A 27,068-nucleotide genomic window follows, 5' to 3' on the forward strand; every position below is an offset into this window, starting at 1 on the left:
TATGCTATAACGTTATGGCGTATTACGTTATATGGTACAACGTCATATGGTATAAAGTTATAACGTATTACGTTATATGGTATACCGTAATATGGTATAACGTTATAACGTATTACGTTATATGATATAACGTTATAACGTATTACGTTATATGATATAACGTTATAACGTATTACGTTATATGGTATAACGTTATAACGTATTACGTTATATGGTATAACGTTATAACGTATTACGTTATATGGTATAACGTTATAACGTATTACGTTATATGGTATAACGTTATAACGTATTACGTTATATGGTATAACGTTATAACGTATTACGTTATATGGTATAACGTTATAACGTATTACGTTATATGGTATAACGTTATAACGTATTACGTTATATGCTATAACGCTATAACGTATTACGTTATATGCTATAACGTTATAACGTATTACGTTATATGCTATAACGCTATAACGTATTACGTTATATGGGATAACGTTATAACGTATTACGTTATATGGTATAACGTCATATGGTATAAAGTTATAACGTATTACGTTATATGGTATACCGTAATATGGTATAACGTTATAACGTATTACGTTATATGATATAACGTTATAACGTATTACGTTATATGGTATAACGTTATAACGTATTACGTTATATGGTATAACGTTATAACGTATTACGTTATATGCTATAACGTTATAACGTATTACGTTATATGGTATAACGTCATATGGTATAAAGTTATAACGTATTACGTTATATGGTATACCGTAATATGGTATAACGTTATAACGTATTACGTTATATGATATAACGTTATAACGTATTACGTTATATGATATAACGTTATAACGTATTACGTTATATGGTATAACGTTATAACGTATTACGTTATATGGTATAACGTTATAACGTATTACGTTATATGCTATAACGCTATAACGTATTACGTTATATGGTATAACGTTATAACGTATTACGTTATATGGTATAACGTTATAACGTATTACGTTATATGGTATAACGTTATAACGTATTACGTTATATGGTATAACGTTATAACGTATTACGTTATATGGTATAACGATATAACGTATTACGTTATATGGTATAACGTCATATGGTATAAAGCTATAACGTATTACGTTATATGGTATAACGTTATAACGTATTACGTTATATGATATAACGTTATAACGTATTACGTTATATGGTATAACGTTATAACGTATTACGTTATATGGTATAACGTTAGAACGTATTACGTAATATGGTATAACGTTATAACGTATTACGTTATATGGTATAACGATATAACGTATTACGTTATATGGTATAACGTCATATGGTATAAAGCTATAACGTATTACGTTATATGATATAACGTTATTACGTATTACGTTATATCTTATAACGTTATAACGTATTACGTTATATGGTATAACGTTATAACGTATTACGTTATATGGTATAACGTTATAACGTATTACGTTATATGCTATAACGCTATAACGTATTACGTTATATGCTATAACGTTATAACGTATTACGTTATATGCTATAACGCTATAACGTATTACGTTATATGGGATAACGTTATAACGTATTACGTTATATGGTATAACGTCATATGGTATAAAGTTATAACGTATTACGTTATATGGTATACCGTAATATGGTATAACGTTATAACGTATTACGTTATATGATATAACGTTATAACGTATTACGTTATATGGTATAACGTTATAACGTATTACGTTATATGGTATAACGTTATAACGTATTACGTTATATGCTATAACGTTATAACGTATTACGTTATATGGTATAACGTCATATGGTATAAAGTTATAACGTATTACGTTATATGGTATACCGTAATATGGTATAACGTTATAACGTATTACGTTATATGATATAACGTTATAACGTATTACGTTATATGATATAACGTTATAACGTATTACGTTATATGGTATAACGTTATAACGTATTACGTTATATGGTATAACGTTATAACGTATTACGTTATATGCTATAACGCTATAACGTATTACGTTATATGGTATAACGTTATAACGTATTACGTTATATGGTATAACGTTATAACGTATTACGTTATATGGTATAACGTTATAACGTATTACGTTATATGGTATAACGTTATAACGTATTACGTTATATGGTATAACGTTATAACGTATTACGTTATATGATATAACGTTATAACGTATTGCGTTATATGGTATAACGTTATAACGTATTACGTTATATGGTATAACGTTAGAACGTATTACGTAATATGGTATAACGTTATAACGTATTACGTTATATGGTATAACGATATAACGTATTACGTTATATGGTATAACGTCATATGGTATAAAGCTATAACGTATTACGTTATATGGTATAACGTTATAACGTATTACGTTATATGGTATAACGTCATATGGTATAAAGCTATAACGTATTACGTTATATGGTATAACGTTATAACGTATTACGTTATATGGTGTAATGTCATATGGTATAAAGTTATAACGCATTACGTTATATGGTGTAACGTTATAACGTATTACGTTATATGGTATAACGTGGTATGGTATAACGTTATAACGTATAACGGTATATGGTATAACGTCATATGGTATAACGTTATAACGTATTACGTTATATGGTATAACGTTATAAGGTATAACGTTATAAGGTTTACGACATATGGTATAACGTCATATGGTATAACGTTATAACGTATTACGTTATATGGTATAACGATATAACGTATTACGTTATATGGTATAACGTCATATGGTATAAAGCTATAACGTATTACGTTATATGGTATAACGTTATAACGTATTACGTTATATGATATAACGTTATAACGTATTACGTTATATGGTATAACGTTATAACGTATTACGTTATATGGTATAACGTTAGAACGTATTACGTAATATGGTATAACGTTATAACGTATTACGTTATATGGTATAACGATATAACGTATTACGTTATATGGTATAACGTCATATGGTATAAAGCTATAACGTATTACGTTATATGATATAACGTTATTACGTATTACGTTATATCTTATAACGTTATAACGTATTACGTTATATGGTATAACGTTATAACGTATTACGATATATGCTATAACGTTATGGCGTATTACGTTATATGGTACAACGTCATATGGTATAAAGTTATAACGTATTACGTTATATGGTATACCGTAATATGGTATAACGTTATAACGTATTACGTTATATGATATAACGTTATAACGTATTACGTTATATGGTATAACGTTATAACGCATTACGTTATATGGTATAACGTTATAACGTATTACGTTATATGGTATAACGTTATAACGTATTACGTTATATGGTATAACGTCATATGGTATAAAGTTATAACGTATTACGTTATATGGTATACCGTAATATGGTATAACGTTATAACGTATTACGTTATATGATATAACGTTATAACGTATTACGTTATATGATATAACGTTATAACGTATTACGTTATATGGTATAACGTTATAACGTATTACGTTATATGGTATAACGTTATAACGTATTACGTTATATGATATAACGTTATAACGTATTACGTTATATGGTATAACGTTATAACGTATTACGTTATATGGTATAACGTTATAACGTATTACGTTATATGGTATAACGTTAGAACGTATTACGTAATATGGTATAACGTTATAACGTATTACGTTATATGGTATAACGATATAACGTATTACGTTATATGGTATAACGTCATATGGTATAAAGCTATAACGTATTACGTTATATGGTATAACGTTATAACGTATTACGTTATATGATATAACGTTATAACGTATTACGTTATATGGTATAACGTTATAACGTATTACGTTATATGGTATAACGTTAGAACGTATTACGTAATATGGTATAACGTTATAACGTATTACGTTATATGGTATAACGATATAACGTATTACGTTATATGGTATAACGTCATATGGTATAAAGCTATAACGTATTACGTTATATGATATAACGTTATTACGTATTACGTTATATCTTATAACGTTATAACGTATTACGTTATATGGTATAACGTTATAACGTATTACGATATATGCTATAACGTTATGGCGTATTACGTTATATGGTACAACGTCATATGGTATAAAGTTATAACGTATTACGTTATATGGTATACCGTAATATGGTATAACGTTATAACGTATTACGTTATATGATATAACGTTATAACGTATTACGTTATATGGTATAACGTTATAACGCATTACGTTATATGGTATAACGTTATAACGTATTACGTTATATGGTATAACGTTATAACGTATTACGTTATATGGTATAACGTCATATGGTATAAAGTTATAACGTATTACGTTATATGGTATACCGTAATATGGTATAACGTTATAACGTATTACGTTATATGATATAACGTTATAACGTATTACGTTATATGATATAACGTTATAACGTATTACGTTATATGGTATAACGTTATAACGTATTACGTTATATGGTATAACGTTATAACGTATTACGTTATATGGTATAACGTTATAACGTATTACGTTATATGGTATAACGTTATAACGTATTACGTTATATGGTATAACGTTATAACGTATTACGTTATATGGTATAACGTTATAACGTATTACGTTATATGGTATAACGTTATAACGTATTACGTTATATGATATAACGTTATAACGTATTACGTTATATGGTATAACGTTATAACGTATTACGTTATATGGTATAACGTTAGAACGTATTACGTAATATGGTATAACGTTATAACGTATTACGTTATATGGTATAACGATATAACGTATTACGTTATATGGTATAACGTCATATGGTATAAAGCTATAACGTATTACGTTATATGATATAACGTTATTACGTATTACGTTATATCTTATAACGTTATAACGTATTACGTTATATGGTATAACGTTATAACGTATTACGATATATGCTATAACGTTATGGCGTATTACGTTATATGGTACAACGTCATATGGTATAAAGTTATAACGTATTACGTTATATGGTATACCGTAATATGGTATAACGTTATAACGTATTACGTTATATGATATAACGTTATAACGTATTACGTTATATGGTATAACGTTATAACGCATTACGTTATATGGTATAACGTTATAACGTATTACGTTATATGGTATAACGTTATAACGTATTACGTTATATGGTATAACGTCATATGGTATAAAGTTATAACGTATTACGTTATATGGTATACCGTAATATGGTATAACGTTATAACGTATTACGTTATATGATATAACGTTATAACGTATTACGTTATATGATATAACGTTATAACGTATTACGTTATATGGTATAACGTTATAACGTATTACGTTATATGGTATAACGTTATAACGTATTACGTTATATGATATAACGTTATAACGTATTACGTAATATGGTATAACGTTATAACGTATTACGTTATATGGTATAACGATATAACGTATTACGTTATATGGTATAACGTCATATGGTATAAAGCTATAACGTATTACGTTATATGGTATAACGTTATAACGTATTACGTTATATGATATAACGTTATAACGTATTACGTTATATGGTATAACGTTATAACGTATTACGTTATATGGTATAACGTTAGAACGTATTACGTAATATGGTATAACGTTATAACGTATTACGTTATATGGTATAACGATATAACGTATTACGTTATATGGTATAACGTCATATGGTATAAAGCTATAACGTATTACGTTATATGATATAACGTTATTACGTATTACGTTATATCTTATAACGTTATAACGTATTACGTTATATGGTATAACGTTATAACGTATTACGATATATGCTATAACGTTATGGCGTATTACGTTATATGGTACAACGTCATATGGTATAAAGTTATAACGTATTACGTTATATGGTATACCGTAATATGGTATAACGTTATAACGTATTACGTTATATGATATAACGTTATAACGTATTACGTTATATGGTATAACGTTATAACGCATTACGTTATATGGTATAACGTTATAACGTATTACGTTATATGGTATAACGTTATAACGTATTACGTTATATGGTATAACGTCATATGGTATAAAGTTATAACGTATTACGTTATATGGTATACCGTAATATGGTATAACGTTATAACGTATTACGTTATATGATATAACGTTATAACGTATTACGTTATATGATATAACGTTATAACGTATTACGTTATATGGTATAACGTTATAACGTATTACGTTATATGGTATAACGTTATAACGTATTACGTTATATGGTATAACGTTATAACGTATTACGTTATATGGTATAACGTTATAACGTATTACGTTATATGGTATAACGTTATAACGTATTACGTTATATGGTATAACGTTATAACGTATTACGTTATATGCTATAACGCTATAACGTATTACGTTATATGCTATAACGCTATAACGTATTACGTTATATGCTATAACGTTATAACGTATTACGTTATATGGTATAACGTTATAACGTATTACGTTATATGGTATAACGTATTATGTTATATGGTATAACGTTATAACGTATTACGTTATATGGTATAACGTTAGAACGTATTACGTAATATGGTATAACGTTATAACGTATTACGTTATATGATATAACGTTATTACGTATTACGTTATATCTTATAACGTTATAACGTATTACGTTATATGGTATACCGTAATATGGTATAACGTTATAACGTATTACGTTATATGATATAACGTTATAACGTATTACGTTATATGGTATAACGTTATAACGTATTACGTTATATGGTATAACGTTATAACGTATTACGTTATATGCTATAACGTTATAACGTATTACGTTATATGGTATAACGTTAGAACGTATTACGTTATATGGTATAACGTTATAACGTATTACGTTATATGGTATAACGTTATAACGTATTACGTTATATGGTGTAACGTCATATAGTATAATGTTATAACGTATTACGTTATATGGTATATCGCTATAACGTATTACGGTATATGGTATAACGTTATAACGTATGACGTTATATGATATAACGTTATAACGTATTACGATATATGATTTAACGTTATAACGTATTACGTTATATGGTATAACGTTATAACGTATTACGTTATATGGTATAACGTTATAACGTATTACGTTATATGGTATAACGTTATAACGTATTACGTTATATGCTATAACGTTATAACGTATTACGTTATATGGTATAACGTCATATGGTATAAAGTTATAACGTATTACGTTATATGGTATACCGTAATATGGTATAACGTTATAACGTATTACGTTATATGATATAACGTTATAACGTATTACGTTATATGATATAACGTTATAACGTATTACGTTATATGGTATAACGTTATAACGTATTACGTTATATGGTATAACGTTATAACGTATTACGTTATATGCTATAACGCTATAACGTATTACGTTATATGGTATAACGTTATAACGTATTACGTTATATGGTATAACGTTATAACGTATTACGTTATATGGTATAACGTTATAACGTATTACGTTATATGGTATAACGTTATAACGTATTACGTTATATGGTGTAACGTCATATGGTATAAAGTTATAACGCATTACGTTATATGGTGTAACGTTATAACGTATTACGTTATATGGTATAACGTGATATGGTATAACGTTATAACGTATAACGATATATGGTATAACGTCATATGGTATAACGTTATAACGTATTACGTTATATGGTATAACGTTATATGGTATAACGTTATAAGGTTTGCGACATATGGTATAACGTCATATGGTATAACGTTATAACGTATTACGTTATATGGTATAACGTCATATGGTATAAAGCTATAACGTATTACGTTATATGGTATAACGTTATAACGTATTACGTTATATGATATAACGTTATAACGTATTACGTTATATGGTATAACGTTATAACGTATTACGTTATATGGTATAACGTTAGAACGTATTACGTAATATGGTATAACGTTATAACGTATTTCGTTATATGATATAACGTTATTACGTATTACGTTATATGGTATAACGTTATAACGTATTACGTTATATGGTATAACGTTATAACGTATTACGTTATATGCTATAACGTTATGACGTATTACGTTATATGGTATAACGTCATATGGTATAAAGTTATAACGTATTACGTTATATGGTATACCGTAATATGGTATAACGATATAACGTATTACGTTATATGATATAACGTTATAACGTATTACGTTATATGGTATAACGTTATAACGTATTACGTTATATGGTATAACGTTATAACGTATTACGTTATATGCTATAACGTTATAACGTATTACGTTATATGCTATAACGTTATAACGTATTACGTTATATGGTATAACGTTATAACGTATTACGTTATATGGTATAACGTTATAACGTATTACGTTATATGGTATAACGTTATAACGTATTACGTTATATGGTATAACGTTATAACGTATTACGTTATATGGTATAACGTTATAACGTATTACGTTATATGGTGTAACATCATATAGTATAATGTTATAACGTATTACGTTATATGGTATATCGCTATAACGTATTACGGTATATGGTATAACGTTATAACGTATTACGTTATATGATATAACGTTATAACGTATTACGTTATATGGTATAACGTTATAACGTATTACGTTATATGCTATAACGCTATAACGTATTACGTTATATGGTATAACGTTATAACGTATTACGTTATATGGTATAACGTTATAACGTATTACGTTATATGGTATAACGTTATAACGTATTACGTTATATGCTATAACGCTATAACGTATTACGTTATATGGTATAACGTTATAACGTATTACGTTATATGGTATAACGTTATAACGTATTACGTTATATGGTATAACGTTATAACGTATTACGTTATATGGTGTAACGTCATATGGTATAAAGTTATAACGCATTACGTTATATGGTGTAACGTTATAACGTATTACGTTATATGGTATAACGTGATATGGTATAACGTTATAACGTATAACGATATATGGTATAACGTCATATGGTATAACGTTATAACGTATTACGTTATATGGTGTAACGTCATATGGTATAAAGTTATAACGCATTACGTTATATGGTGTAACGTTATAACGTATTACGTTATATGGTATAACGTGATATGGTATAACGTTATAACGTATTACGTTATATGGTATAACGTTATAACGTATTACGTTATATGATATAACGTTATAACGTATTACGTTATATGGTATAACGTTATAACGTATTACGTTATATGGTATAACGTTAGAACGTATTACGTAATATGGTATAACGTTATAACGTATTTCGTTATATGATATAACGTTATTACGTATTACGTTATATGGTGTAACGTCATATGGTATAAAGTTATAACGCATTACGTTATATGGTGTAACGTTATAACGTATTACGTTATATGGTATAACGTGATATGGTATAACGTTATAACGTATTACGTTATATGCTATAACGTTATGACGTATTACGTTATATGGTATAACGTCATATGGTATAAAGTTATAACGTATTACGTTATATGGTATACCGTAATATGGTATAACGTTATAACGTATTACGTTATATGATATAACGTTATAACGTATTACGTTATATGGTATAACGTTATAACGTATTACGTTATATGGTATAACGTTATAACGTATTACGTTATATGCTATAACGTTATAACGTATTACGTTATATGCTATAACGTTATAACGTATTACGTTATATGGTATAACGTTATAACGTATTACGTTATATGGTATAACGTTATAACGTATTACGTTATATGGTATAACGTTATAACGTATTACGTTATATGGTATAACGTTATAACGTATTACGTTATATGGTATAACGTTATAACGTATTACGTTATATGGTGTAACATCATATAGTATAATGTTATAACGTATTACGTTATATGGTATATCGCTATAACGTATTACGGTATATGGTATAACGTTATAACGTATTACGTTATATGATATAACGTTATAACGTATTACGTTATATGGTATAACGTTATAACGTATTACGTTATATGCTATAACGCTATAACGTATTACGTTATATGGTATAACGTTATAACGTATTACGTTATATGGTATAACGTTATAACGTATTACGTTATATGGTATAACGTTATAACGTATTACGTTATATGCTATAACGCTATAACGTATTACGTTATATGGTATAACGTTATAACGTATTACGTTATATGGTATAACGTTATAACGTATTACGTTATATGGTATAACGTTATAACGTATTACGTTATATGGTGTAACGTCATATGGTATAAAGTTATAACGCATTACGTTATATGGTGTAACGTTATAACGTATTACGTTATATGGTATAACGTGATATGGTATAACGTTATAACGTATAACGATATATGGTATAACGTCATATGGTATAACGTTATAACGTATTACGTTATATGGTGTAACGTCATATGGTATAAAGTTATAACGCATTACGTTATATGGTGTAACGTTATAACGTATTACGTTATATGGTATAACGTGATATGGTATAACGTTATAACGTATTACGTTATATGGTATAACGTTATAACGTATTACGTTATATGATATAACGTTATAACGTATTACGTTATATGGTATAACGTTATAACGTATTACGTTATATGGTATAACGTTAGAACGTATTACGTAATATGGTATAACGTTATAACGTATTTCGTTATATGATATAACGTTATTACGTATTACGTTATATGGTATAACGTTATAACGTATTACGTTATATGGTATAACGTTATAACGTATTACGTTATATGCTATAACGTTATGACGTATTACGTTATATGGTATAACGTCATATGGTATAAAGTTATAACGTATTACGTTATATGGTATACCGTAATATGGTATAACGTTATAACGTATTACGTTATATGATATAACGTTATAACGTATTATGTTATATGGTATAACGTTATAACGTATTACGTTATATGGTATAACGTTATAACGTATTACGTTATATGCTATAACGTTATAACGTATTACGTTATATGGTATAACGTTATAACGTATTACGTTATATGCTATAACGCTATAACGTATTACGTTATATGGTATAACGTTATAACGTATTACGTTATATGGTATAACGTTATAACGTATTACGTTATATGGTATAACGTTATAACGTATTACGTTATATGGTATAACGTTATAACGTATTACGTTATATGGTATATCGCTATAACGTATTACGGTATATGGTATAACGTTATAACGTATTACGTTATATGATATAACGTTATAACGTATTACGTTATATGGTATAACGTTATAACGTATTACGTTATATGCTATAACGCTATAACGTATTACGTTATATGGTATAACGTTATAACGTATTACGTTATATGGTATAACGTTATAACGTATTACGTTATATGGTATAACGTTATAACGTATTACGTTATATGCTATAACGCTATAACGTATTACGTTATATGGTATAACGTTATAACGTATTACGTTATATGGTATAACGTTATAACGTATTACGTTATATGGTATAACGTTATAACGTATTACGTTATATGGTATAACGTTATAACGTATTACGTTATATGGTATAACGTTATAACGTATTACGTTATATGGTATAACGTTATAACGTATTACGTTATATGGTGTAACGTCATATGGTATAAAGTTATAACGCATTGCGTTATATGGTGTAACGTTATAACGTATTACGTTATATGGTATAACGTGATATGGTATAACGTTATAACGTATAACGATATATGGTATAACGTCATATGGTATAACGTTATAACGTATTACGTTATATGGTATAACGTTAGAACGTATTACGTTATATGGGATAACGTTATAACGTATTACGTTATATGGTATAACGTCATATGGTATAAAGTTATAACGTATTACGTTATATGGTATACCGTAATATGGTATAACGTTATAACGTATTACGTTATATGATATAACGTTATAACGTATTACGTTATATGGTATAACGTTATAACGTATTACGTTATATGGTATAACGTTATAACGTATTACGTTATATGCTATAACGTTATAACGTATTACGTTATATGGTATAACGTTATAACGTATTACGTTATATGCTATAACGCTATAACGTATTACGTTATATGGTATAACGTTATAACGTATTACGTTATATGGTATAACGTTATAACGTATTACGTTATATGGTATAACGTTATAACGTATTACGTTATATGGTATAACGTTATAACGTATTACGTTATATGGTGTAACGTCATATGGTATAAAGTTATAACGCATTACGTTATATGGTGTAACGTTATAACGTATTACGTTATATGGTATAACGTGATATGGTATAACGTTATAACGTATAACGATATATGGTATAACGTCATATGGTATAACGTTATAACGTATTACGCTATATGGTATAACGTTATATGGTATAACGTTATAAGGTTTGCGACATATGGTATAACGTCATATGGTATAACGTTATAACGTATTACGTTATATGGTATAACGTCATATGGTATAAAGCTATAACGTATTACGTTATATTGTATAACGTTATAACGTATTACGTTATATGATATAACGTTATTACGTATTACGTTATATGGTATAACGTTATAACGTATTACGTTATATGGTATAACGTTATAACGTATTACGTTATATGCTATAACGTTATGACGTATTACGTTATATGGTATAACGTCATATGGTATAAAGTTATAACGTATTACGTTATATGGTATACCGTAATATGGTATAACGTTATAACGTATTACGTTATATGACATAACGTTATAACGTATTACGTTATATGGTATAACGTTATAACGTATTACGTTATATGGTATAACGTTATAACGTATTACGTTATATGGTGTAACGTCATATGGTATAAAGTTATAACGCATTGCGTTATATGGTGTAACGTTATAACGTATTACGTTATATGGTATAACGTGATATGGTATAATGTTATAACGTATAACGATATATGGTATAACGTCATATGGTATAACGTTTTAACGTATTACGTTATATGGTATAACGTTATATGGTATAACGTTATAAGGTTTACGACATATGGTATAACGTCATATGGTATAACGTTATAACGTATTACGTTATATGGTATAACGATATAACGTATTACGTTATATGGTATAACGTTATAACGTATTACGTTATATGCTATAACGCTATAACGTATTACGTTATATGGTATAACGTTATAACGTATTACGTTATATGGTATAACGTTATAACGTATTACGTTATATGGTATAACGTTATAACGTATTACGTTATATGGTATAACGTTATAACGTATTACGTTATATGGTATAACGTTATAACGTATTACGTTATATGGTATAACGTTATAACGTATTACGTTATATGGTGTAACGTCATATGGTATAAAGTTATAACGCATTACGTTATATGGTGTAACGTTATAACGTATTACGTTATATGGTATAACGTGATATGGTATAACGTTATAACGTATAACGATATATGGTATAACGTCATATGGTATAACGTTATAACGTATTACGTTATATGGTATAACGTTATAAGGTTTGCGACATATGGTATAACGTCATATGGTATAACGTTATAACGTATTACGTTATATGGTATAACGTCATATGGTATAAAGCTATAACGTATTACGTTATATGGTATAACGTTATAACGTATTACGTTATATGATATAACGTTATAACGTATTACGTTATATGGTATAACGTTATAACGTATTACGTTATATGGTATAACGTTAGAACGTATTACGTAATATGGTATAACGTTATAACGTATTTCGTTATATGATATAACGTTATTACGTATTACGTTATATGGTATAACGTTATAACGTATTACGTTATATGCTATAACGTTATGACGTATTACGTTATATGGTATAACGTCATATGGTATAAAGTTATAACGTATTACGTTATATGGTATACCGTAATATGGTACAACGTTATAACGTATTACGTTATATGATATAACGTTATAACGTATTACGTTATATGGTATAACGTTATAACGTATTACGTTATATGGTATAACGTTATAACGTATTACGTTATATGGTATAACGTTATAACGTATTACGTTATATGCTATAACGTTATAACGTATTACGTTATATGGTATAACGTTATAACGTATTACGTTATATGGTATAACGTTATAACGTATTACGTTATATGGTATAACGTTATAACGTATTACGTTATATGGTATAACGTTATAACGTATTACGTTATATGGTGTAACGTCATATAGTATAATGTTATAACGTATTACGTTATATGGTATATCGCTATAACGTATTACGGTATATGGTATAACGTTATAACGTATTACGTTATATGATATAACGTTATAACGTATTACGTTATATGGTATAACGTTATAACGTATTACGTTATATGCTATAACGCTATAACGTATTACGTTATATGGTATAACGTTATATCGTATTACTTTATATGGTATAACGTTATAACGTATTACGTTATATGGTATAACGTTATAACGTATTACGTTATATGCTATAACGCTATAACGTATTACGTTATATGGTATAACGTTATAACGTATTACGTTATATGGTATAACGTTATAACGTATTACGTTATATGGTATAACGTTATAACGTATTACGTTATATGGTATAACGTTATAACGTATTACGTTATATGGTGTAACGTCTTATGGTATAAAGTTATAACGCATTGCGTTATATGGTGTAACGTTATAACGTATTACGTTATATGGTATAACGTGATATGGTATAACGTTATAACGTATAACGATATATGGTATAACGTCATATGGTATAACGTTATAACGTATTACGTTATATGGTATAACGTTAGAACGTATTACGTTATATGGGATAACGTTATAACGTATTACGTTATATGGTATACCGTAATATGGTATAACGTTATAACGTATTACGTTATATGATATAACGTTATAACGTATTACGTTATATGGTATAACGTTATAACGTATTACGTTATATGGTATAACGTTATAACGTATTACGTTATATGCTATAACGTTATAACGTATTACGTTATATGGTATAACGTCATATGGTATAAAGTTATAACGTATTACGTTATATGGTATACCGTAATATGGTATAACGTTATAACGTATTACGTTATATGATATAACGTTATAACGTATTACGTTATATGATATAACGTTATAACGTATTACGCTATATGGTATAACGTTATAACGTATTACGTTATATGGTATAACGTTATAACGTATTACGTTATATGCTATAACGCTATAACGTATTACGTTATATGGTATAACGTTATAACGTATTACGTTATATGGTATAACGTTATAACGTATTACGTTATATGGTATAACGTTATAACGTATTACGTTATATGGTATAACGTTATAACGTATTACGTTATATGGTGTAACGTCATATGGTATAAAGTTATAACGCATTACGTTATATGGTGTAACGTTATAACGTATTACGTTATATGGTATAACGTGATATGGTATAACGTTATAACGTATAACGATATATGGTATAACGTCATATGGTATAACGTTATAACGTATTACGTTATATGGTATAACGTTATATGGTATAACGTTATAAGGTTTGCGACATATGGTATAACGTCATATGGTATAACGTTATAACGTATTACGTTATATGGTATAACGTCATATGGTATAAAGCTATAACGTATTACGTTATATGGTATAACGTTATAACGTATTACGTTATATGATATAACGTTATAACGTATTACGTTATATGGTATAACGTTATAACGTATTACGTTATATGGTATAACGTTAGAACGTATTACGTAATATGGTATAACGTTATAACGTATTACGTTATATGATATAACGTTATTGCGTATTACGTTATATGGTATAACGTTATAACGTATTACGTTATATGGTATAACGTTATAACGTATTACGTTATATGCTATAACGTTATGACGTATTACGTTATATGGTATAACGTCATATGGTATAAAGTTATAACGTATTACGTTATATGGTATACCGTAATATGGTATAACGTTATAACGTATTACGTTATATGGTATAACGTTATAACGTATTACGTTATATGGTATAACGTTATAACGTATTACGTTATATGGTATAACGTTATAACGTATTACGTTATATGGTATAACGTTATAACGTATTACGTTATATGGTATAACGTTATAACGTATTACGTTATATGGTGTAACGTCATATGGTATAAAGTTATAACGCATTACGTTATATGGTGTAATGTTATAACGTATTACGTTATATGGTATAACGTTATAACGTATTACGTTATATGGTATAACGTTATAACGTATTACGTTATATGGTATAACGTTATAACGTATTACGTTATATGGTATAACGTTATAACGTATTACGTTATATGGTATAACGTTATAACGTATTACGTTATATGGTGTAACGTCATATGGTATAAAGTTATAACGCATTACGTTATATGGTATAACGTTATAACGTATTACGTTATATGGTATAACGTTATAACGTATTACGTTATATGGTGTAACGTCATATGGTATAACGTTATAACGTATTACGTTATATGGTATAACGTTATAACGTATTACGTTATATGGTGTAACGTCATATGGTATAAAGTTATAACGCATTACGTTATATGGTGTAACGTTATAACGTATTACGTTATATGGTATAACGTTATAACGTATTACGTTATATGGTATAACGTCATATGGTATAAAGTTATAACGTATTACGTTATATGCTATATAGTTATGACGTATTACGTTATATGGTATAACGTCATATGGTATAAAGTCATAACGTATTACGTTATATGGTATACCGTAATATGGTATAACGTTATAACGTATTACGTTATATGATATAACGCTATAACGTATTACGTTATATGGTATAACGTTATAACGTATTACGTTATATGGTATAACGTTATAACGTATTACGTTATATGGTATAACGTCATATGGTATAAAGTTATAACGTATTACGTTATATGGTATAACGTTATAACGTATTACGTTATATGGTATAACGTTATAACGTATTACGTTATATGCTATATAGTTATGACGTATTACGTTATATGGTATAATGTCATATGGTATAAAGTTATAACGTATTACGTTATATGGTATACCGTAATATGGTATAACGTTATAACGTATTACGTTATATGATATAACGTTATAACGTATTACGTTATATGGTATAACGTTATAACGTATTACGTTATATGGTATAACGTTATAACGTATTACGTTATATGGTATAACGTCATATTGTATAAAGTTATAACGTATTACGTTATATGGTATACCGTAATATGGTATAACGTTATAACGTATTACGTTATATGGTATAACTTTATGACGTATTACGTTATATGGCATAACGTTAGAACGTATTACGTTATATGGTATAACGTCATATGGTATAAAGCTATAACGTATTACGTTATATGGTATACCGTAATATGGTATAACGTTATAACGTATTACGTTATATGATATAACGTTATAACGTATTACGTTATATGGTATAACGTTATAACGTATTACGTTATATGTTATAACGTTATAACGTATTACGTTATATGCTATAACGTTATAACGTATTACGTTATATGCTATAACGCTATAACGTATTACGTTATATGCTATAACGCTATAACGTATTACGTTATCTGGTATAACGTTATAACGTATTACGTTATATGGTATAACGTTGGAACGTATTACGTTATATGGGATAACGTTATAACGTATTACGTTATATGGTATAACGTCATATGGTATAAAGTAATAACGTATTACGTTATATGGTGTAACGTTATAACGTATTACGTTATATGGTATAACGTGATATGGTATAACGTTATAACGTATAACGATATATGGTATAACGTCATATGGTATAACGTTATAACGTATTACGTTATATGCTATAACGTTATAACGTATTACGTTATATGGTATAACGTCATATGGTATAAAGTTATAACGTATTACGTTATATGGTATACCGTAATATGGTATAACGTTATAACGTATTACGTTATATGATATAACGTTATAACGTATTACGTTATATGATATAACGTTATAACGTATTACGTTATATGGTATAACGTTATAACGTATTACGTTATATGGTATAACTTTATGACGTATTACGTTATATGCTATAAGGCTATAACGTATTACGTTATATGCTATAACGTTATAACGTATTACGTTATATGGTATAACGCTATAACGTATTACGTTATATGCTATAACGCTATAACGTATTACGTTATATGCTATAACGCTATAACGTATTACGTTATCTGGTATAACGTTATAACGTATTACGTTATATGGTATACCGTAATATGGTATAACGTTATAACGTATTACGTTATATGATATAACGTTATAACGTATTACGTTATATGATATAACGTTATAACGTATTACGTTATATGGTATAACGTTATAACGTATTACGTTATATGGTATAACGTTATAACGTATTACGTTATATGGTATAACGCTATAACGTATTACGTTATATGCTATAACGCTATAACGTATTACGTTATATGCTAAAACGCTATAACGTATTACGTTATATGGTATAACGTTATAACGTATTACGTTATATGGTATAACGTTATAACGTATTACGTTATATGGTATAACGTTATAACGTATTACGTTATATGGTATAACGTTATAACGTATTACGTTATATGGTATAACGTTATAACGTATTACGTTATATGGTATAACGTTATAACGTATTACGTTATATGGTGTAACGTCATATGGTATAAAGTTATAACGCATTACGTTATATGGTGTAACGTTATAACGTATTACGTTATATGGTATAACGTGATATGGTATAACGTTATAACGTATAACGATATATGGTATAACGTCATATGGTATAACGTTATAACGTATTACGTTATATGGTATAACGTTATTACGTATTACGTTATATGGTATAACGTTATAACGTATTACGTTATATGGTATAACGTTATAACGTATTACGTTATATGCTATAACGTTATGACGTATTACGTTATATGGTATAACGTCATATGGTATAAAGTTATAACGTATTACGTTATATGGTATAACGTCATATGGTATAAAGTTATAACGTATTACGTTATATGGTATAACGTTATAACGTATTACGTTATATGCTATAACGTTATGACGTATTACGTTATATGGTATAACGTCATATGGTATAAAGTTATAACGTATTACGTTATATGGTATACCGTAATATGGTATAACGTTATAACGTATTACGTTATATGATATAACGTCATATGGTATAAAGTTATAACGTATTACGTTATATGGTATAACGTGATATGGTATAACGTTATAACGTATAACGATATATGGTATAACGTCATATGGTATAACGTTATAACGTATTACGCTATATGGTATAACGTTATATGGTATAACGTTATAAGGTTTGCGACATATGGTATAACGTCATATGGTATAACGTTATAACGTATTACGTTATATGGTATAACGTTATAACGTATTACGTTATATGGCATAACGTTATAACGTATTACGTTATATGCTATAACGTTATGACGTATTACGTTATATGGTATAACGTCATATGGTATAAAGTTATAACGTATTACGTTATATGGTATAACGTGATATGGTATAACGTTATAACGTATAACGATATATGGTATAACGTCATATGGTATAACGTTATAACGTATTACGCTATATGGTATAACGTTATATGGTATAACGTTATAAGGTTTGCGACATATGGTATAACGTCATATGGTATAACGTTATAACGTATTACGTTATATGGTATAACGTCATATGGTATAAAGCTATAACGTATTACGTTATATGGTATAACGTTATAACGTATTACGTTATATGATATAACGTTATTACGTATTACGTTATATGGTATAACGTTATAACGTATTACGTTATATGGTATAACGTTATAACGTATTACGTTATATGCTATAACGTTATGACGTATTACGTTATATGGTATAACGTCATATGGTATAAAGTTATAACGTATTACGTTATATGGTATACCGTAATATGGTATAACGTTATAACGTATTACGTTATATGCTATAACGCTATAACGTATTACGTTATATGGTATAACGTTATAACGTATTACGTTATATGGTATAACGTTATAACGTATTACGTTATATGGTATAACGTTATAACGTATTACGTTATATGGTATAACGTTATAACGTATTACGTTATATGGTGTAACGTCATATGGTATAAAGTTATAACGCATTGCGTTATATGGTGTAACGTTATAACGTATTACGTTATATGGTATAACGTGATATGGTATAATGTTATAACGTATAACGATATATGGTATAACGTCATATGGTATAACGTTTTAACGTATTACGTTATATGGTATAACGTTATATGGTATAACGTTATAAGGTTTACGACATATGGTATAACGTCATATGGTATAACGTTATAACGTATTACGTTATATGGTATAACGATATAACGTATTACGTTATATGGTATAACGTTATAACGTATTACGTTATATGCTATAACGCTATAACGTATTACGTTATATGGTATAACGTTATAACGTATTACGTTATATGGTATAACGTTATAACGTATTACGTTATATGGTATAACGTTATAACGTATTACGTTATATGGTATAACGTTATAACGTATTACGTTATATGGTATAACGTTATAACGTATTACGTTATATGGTATAACGTTATAACGTATTACGTTATATGGTATAACGTTATAACGTATTACGTTATATGGTGTAACGTCATATGGTATAAAGTTATAACGCATTACGTTATATGGTGTAACGTTATAACGTATTACGTTATATGGTATAACGTGATATGGTATAACGTTATAACGTATAACGATATATGGTATAACGTCATATGGTATAACGTTATAACGTATTACGTTATATGGTATAACGTTATAAGGTTTGCGACATATGGTATAACGTCATATGGTATAACGTTATAACGTATTACGTTATATGGTATAACGTCATATGGTATAAAGCTATAACGTATTACGTTATATGGTATAACGTTATAACGTATTACGTTATATGATATAACGTTATAACGTATTACGTTATATGGTATAACGTTATAACGTATTACGTTATATGGTATAACGTTAGAACGTATTACGTAATATGGTATAACGTTATAACGTATTTCGTTATATGATATAACGTTATTACGTATTACGTTATATGGTATAACGTTATAACGTATTACGTTATATGGTATAACGTTATAACGTATTACGTTATATGCTATAACGTTATGACGTATTACGTTATATGGTATAACGTCATATGGTATAAAGTTATAACGTATTACGTTATATGGTATACCGTAATATGGTACAACGTTATAACGTATTACGTTATATGATATAACGTTATAACGTATTACGTTATATGGTATAACGTTATAACGTATTACGTTATATGGTATAACGTTATAACGTATTACGTTATATGGTATAACGTTATAACGTATTACGTTATATGCTATAACGTTATAACGTATTACGTTATATGCTATAACGTTATAACGTATTACGTTATATGGTATAACGTTATAACGTATTACGTTATATGGTATAACGTTATAACGTATTACGTTATATGGTATAACGTTATAACGTATTACGTTATATGGTGTAACGTCATATAGTATAATGTTATAACGTATTACGTTATATGGTATATCGCTATAACGTATTACGGTATATGGTATAACGTTATAACGTATTACGTTATATGATATAACGTTATAACGTATTACGTTATATGGTATAACGTTATAACGTATTACGTTATATGCTATAACGCTATAACGTATTACGTTATATGGTATAACGTTATATCGTATTACTTTATATGGTATAACGTTATAACGTATTACGTTATATGGTATAACGTTATAACGTATTACGTTATATGCTATAACGCTATAACGTATTACGTTATATGGTATAACGTTATAACGTATTACGTTATATGGTATAACGTTATAACGTATTACGTTATATGGTATAACGTTATAACGTATTACGTTATATGGTATAACGTTATAACGTATTACGTTATATGGTGTAACGTCTTATGGTATAAAGTTATAACGCATTGCGTTATATGGTGTAACGTTATAACGTATTACGTTATATGGTATAACGTGATATGGTATAACGTTATAACGTATAACGATATATGGTATAACGTCATATGGTATAACGTTATAACGTATTACGTTATATGGTATAACGTTAGAACGTATTACGTTATATGGGATAACGTTATAACGTATTACGTTATATGGTATAACGTCATATGGTATAAAGTTATAACGTATTACGTTATATGGTATACCGTAATATGGTATAACGTTATAACGTATTACGTTATATGATATAACGTTATAACGTATTACGTTATATGGTATAACGTTATAACGTATTACGTTATATGGTATAACGTTATAACGTATTACGTTATATGCTATAACGTTATAACGTATTACGTTATATGGTATAACGTCATATGGTATAAAGTTATAACGTATTACGTTATATGGTATACCGTAATATGGTATAACGTTATAACGTATTACGTTATATGATATAACGTTATAACGTATTACGTTATATGATATAACGTTATAACGTATTACGCTATATGGTATAACGTTATAACGTATTACGTTATATGGTATAACGTTATAACGTATTACGTTATATGCTATAACGCTATAACGTATTACGTTATATGGTATAACGTTATAACGTATTACGTTATATGGTATAACGTTATAACGTATTACGTTATATGGTATAACGTTATAACGTATTACGTTATATGGTATAACGTTATAACGTATTACGTTATATGGTGTAACGTCATATGGTATAAAGTTATAACGCATTACGTTATATGGTGTAACGTTATAACGTATTACGTTATATGGTATAACGTGATATGGTATAACGTTATAACGTATAACGATATATGGTATAACGTCATATGGTATAACGTTATAACGTATTACGTTATATGGTATAACGTTATATGGTATAACGTTATAAGGTTTGCGACATATGGTATAACGTCATATGGTATAACGTTATAACGAATTACGTTATATGGTATAACGTCATATGGTATAAAGCTATAACGTATTACGTTATATGGTATAACGTTATAACGTATTACGTTATATGATATAACGTTATAACGTATTACGTTATATGGTATAACGTTATAACGTATTACGTTATATGGTATAACGTTAGAACGTATTACGTAATATGGTATAACGTTATAACGTATTACGTTATATGATATAACGTTATTGCGTATTACGTTATATGGTATAACGTTATAACGTATTACGTTATATGGTATAACGTTATAACGTATTACGTTATATGGTATAACGTTATAACGTATTACGTTATATGGTATAACGTCATATGGTATAAAGTTATAACGTATTACGTTATATGGTATACCGTAATATGGTATAACGTTATAACGTATTACGTTATATGATATAACGTTATAACGTTATAACGTATTACGTTATATGCTATAACGTTATAACGTATTACGTTATATGCTATAACGCTATAACGTATTACGTTATATGCTATAACGCTATAACGTATTACGTTATCTGGTATAACGTTATAACGTATTACGTTATATGGTATAACGTTGGAACGTATTACGTTATATGGGATAACGTTATAACGTATTACGTTATATGGTATAACGTCATATGGTATAAAGTAATAACGTATTACGTTATATGCTATACCGTAATATGGTATAACGTTATAACGTATTACGTTATATGATATAACGTTATAAGGTTATAACGTATTACGTTATATGGTATAACGTTATAACGTATTACGTTATATGGTATAACGTTATAACGTATTACGTTATATGCTATAACGTTATAACGTATTACGTTATATGGTATAACGTCATATGGTATAAAGTTATAACGTATTACGTTATATGGTATACCGTAATATGGTATAACGTTATAACGTATTACGTTATATGATATAACGTTATAACGTATTACGTTATATGATATAACGTTATAACGTATTACGTTATATGGTATAACGTTATAACGTATTACGTTATATGGTATAACTTTATGACGTATTACGTTATATGCTATAACGCTATAACGTATTACGTTATATGCTATAACGTTATAACGTATTACGTTATATGGTATAACGTTATAACGTATGACGTTATATGGTATAACGTTATAACGTATTACGTTATATGGTATAACGTTATAACGTATTACGTTATATGGTATAACGTTATAACGTATTACGTTATATGGTATAACGTCATATGATATAACGTTATAACGTATTACGTTATATTGTATATCGTTATAACGTATTACGTTATATGGTATAACGTCATATGGTATATAGTTACAACGTATTACGTTATATGGTATAACGTTATAACGTATTACGTTATATGGTATAACGTTATAACTTATTACCTTATATGGTATAACGTCATATGGTATAAAGTTATAACGTATTACGTTATATGGTATAACGTGATATGGTATAACGTTATAACGTATAACGATATATGGTATAACGTCATATGGTATAACTTTATAACGTATTACGTTATATGGTATAACGTTATAACGTAATACGTTATATGGTATAACGTTATAACGTATTACGTTATATGGTATAACGTTATAACGTATTACGTTATATGGTGTAACGTCATATAGTATAATGTTATAACGTATTACGTTATATGGTATATCGCTATAACGTATTACGGTATATGGTATAACGTTATAACGTATTACCTTATATGATATAACGTTATAACGTATTACGTTATATGATATAACGTTATAACGTTTTACGTTATATGGTATAACGTTATAACGTATTACGTTATATGGTATAACGCTATAACGTATTACGTTATATGCTATAACGCTATGACGTATTACGTTATACGCTATAACGCTATAACGTATTACGTTATCTGGTATAACGTTATAACGTATTACGTTATATGGTATAACGTTAGAACGTATTACGTTATATGGGATAACTTTATAACGTATTACGTTATATGGTATAACGTCATATGGTATAAAGTTATAAAGTATTACGTTATATGGTATACCGTAATATGGTATAACGTTATAACGTATTACGTTATATGATATAACGTAATAACGTATTACGTTATATGGTATAACGTTATAACGTATTACGTTATATGGTATAACGTTATAACGTATTACGTTATATGCTATAACGTTATAACGTATTACGTTATGTGGTATAACGTCATATGGTATAAAGTTATAACGTATTACGTTATATGGTATACCGTAATATGGTATAATGTTATAACGTATTACGTTATATGGTATATCGCTATAACGTATTACGGTATATGGTATAACGTTATAACGTATTACGTTATATGATATAACGTTATAACGTATTACGTTATATGATATAACGTTATAACGTATTACGTTATATGGTATAACGTTATAACGTATTACGTTATATGGTATAACGCTATAACGTATTACGTTATATGCTATAACGCTATAACGTATTACGTTATATGCTATAACGCTATAACGTATTACGTTATCTGGTATAACGTTATAACGTATTACGTTATATGGTATACCGTAATATGGTATAACGTTATAACGTATTACGTTATATGATATAACGTTATAACGTATTACGTTATATGATATAACGTTATAACGTATTACGTTATATGGTATAACGTTATAACGTATTACGTTATATGGTATAACGTTATAACGTATTACGTTATATGGTATAACGCTATAACGTATTACGTTATATGCTATAACGCTATAACGTATTACGTTATATGCTATAACGCTATAACGTATTACGTTATATGGTATAACGTTATAACGTATTACGTTATATGGTATAACGTCATATGGTATAAAGCTATAACGTATTACGTTATATGGTATAACGTTATAACGTATTACGTTATATGATATAACGTTATAACGTATTACGTTATATGGTATAACGTTATAACGTATTACGTTATATGGTATAACGTTAGAACGTATTACGTAATATGGTATAACGTTATAACGTATTTCGTTATATGATATAACGTTATTACGTATTACGTTATATGGTATAACGTTATAACGTATTACGTTATATGGTATAACGTTATAACGTATTACGTTATATGCTATAACGTTATGACGTATTACGTTATATGGTATAACGTCATATGGTATAAAGTTATAACGTATTACGTTATATGGTATACCGTAATATGGTACAACGTTATAACGTATTACGTTATATGATATAACGTTATAACGTATTACGTTATATGGTATAACGTTATAACGTATTACGTTATATGGTATAACGTTATAACGTATTACGTTATATGGTATAACGTTATAACGTATTACGTTATATGCTATAACGTTATAACGTATTACGTTATATGGTATAACGTTATATCGTATTACTTTATATGGTATAACGTTATAACGTATTACGTTATATGGTATAAC

The sequence above is a fragment of the Bombus huntii genome, chromosome 7, assembly GCF_024542735.1.
Source record: "Bombus huntii isolate Logan2020A chromosome 7, iyBomHunt1.1, whole genome shotgun sequence".
Lineage (NCBI taxonomy): Eukaryota > Metazoa > Arthropoda > Insecta > Hymenoptera > Apidae > Bombus > Bombus huntii.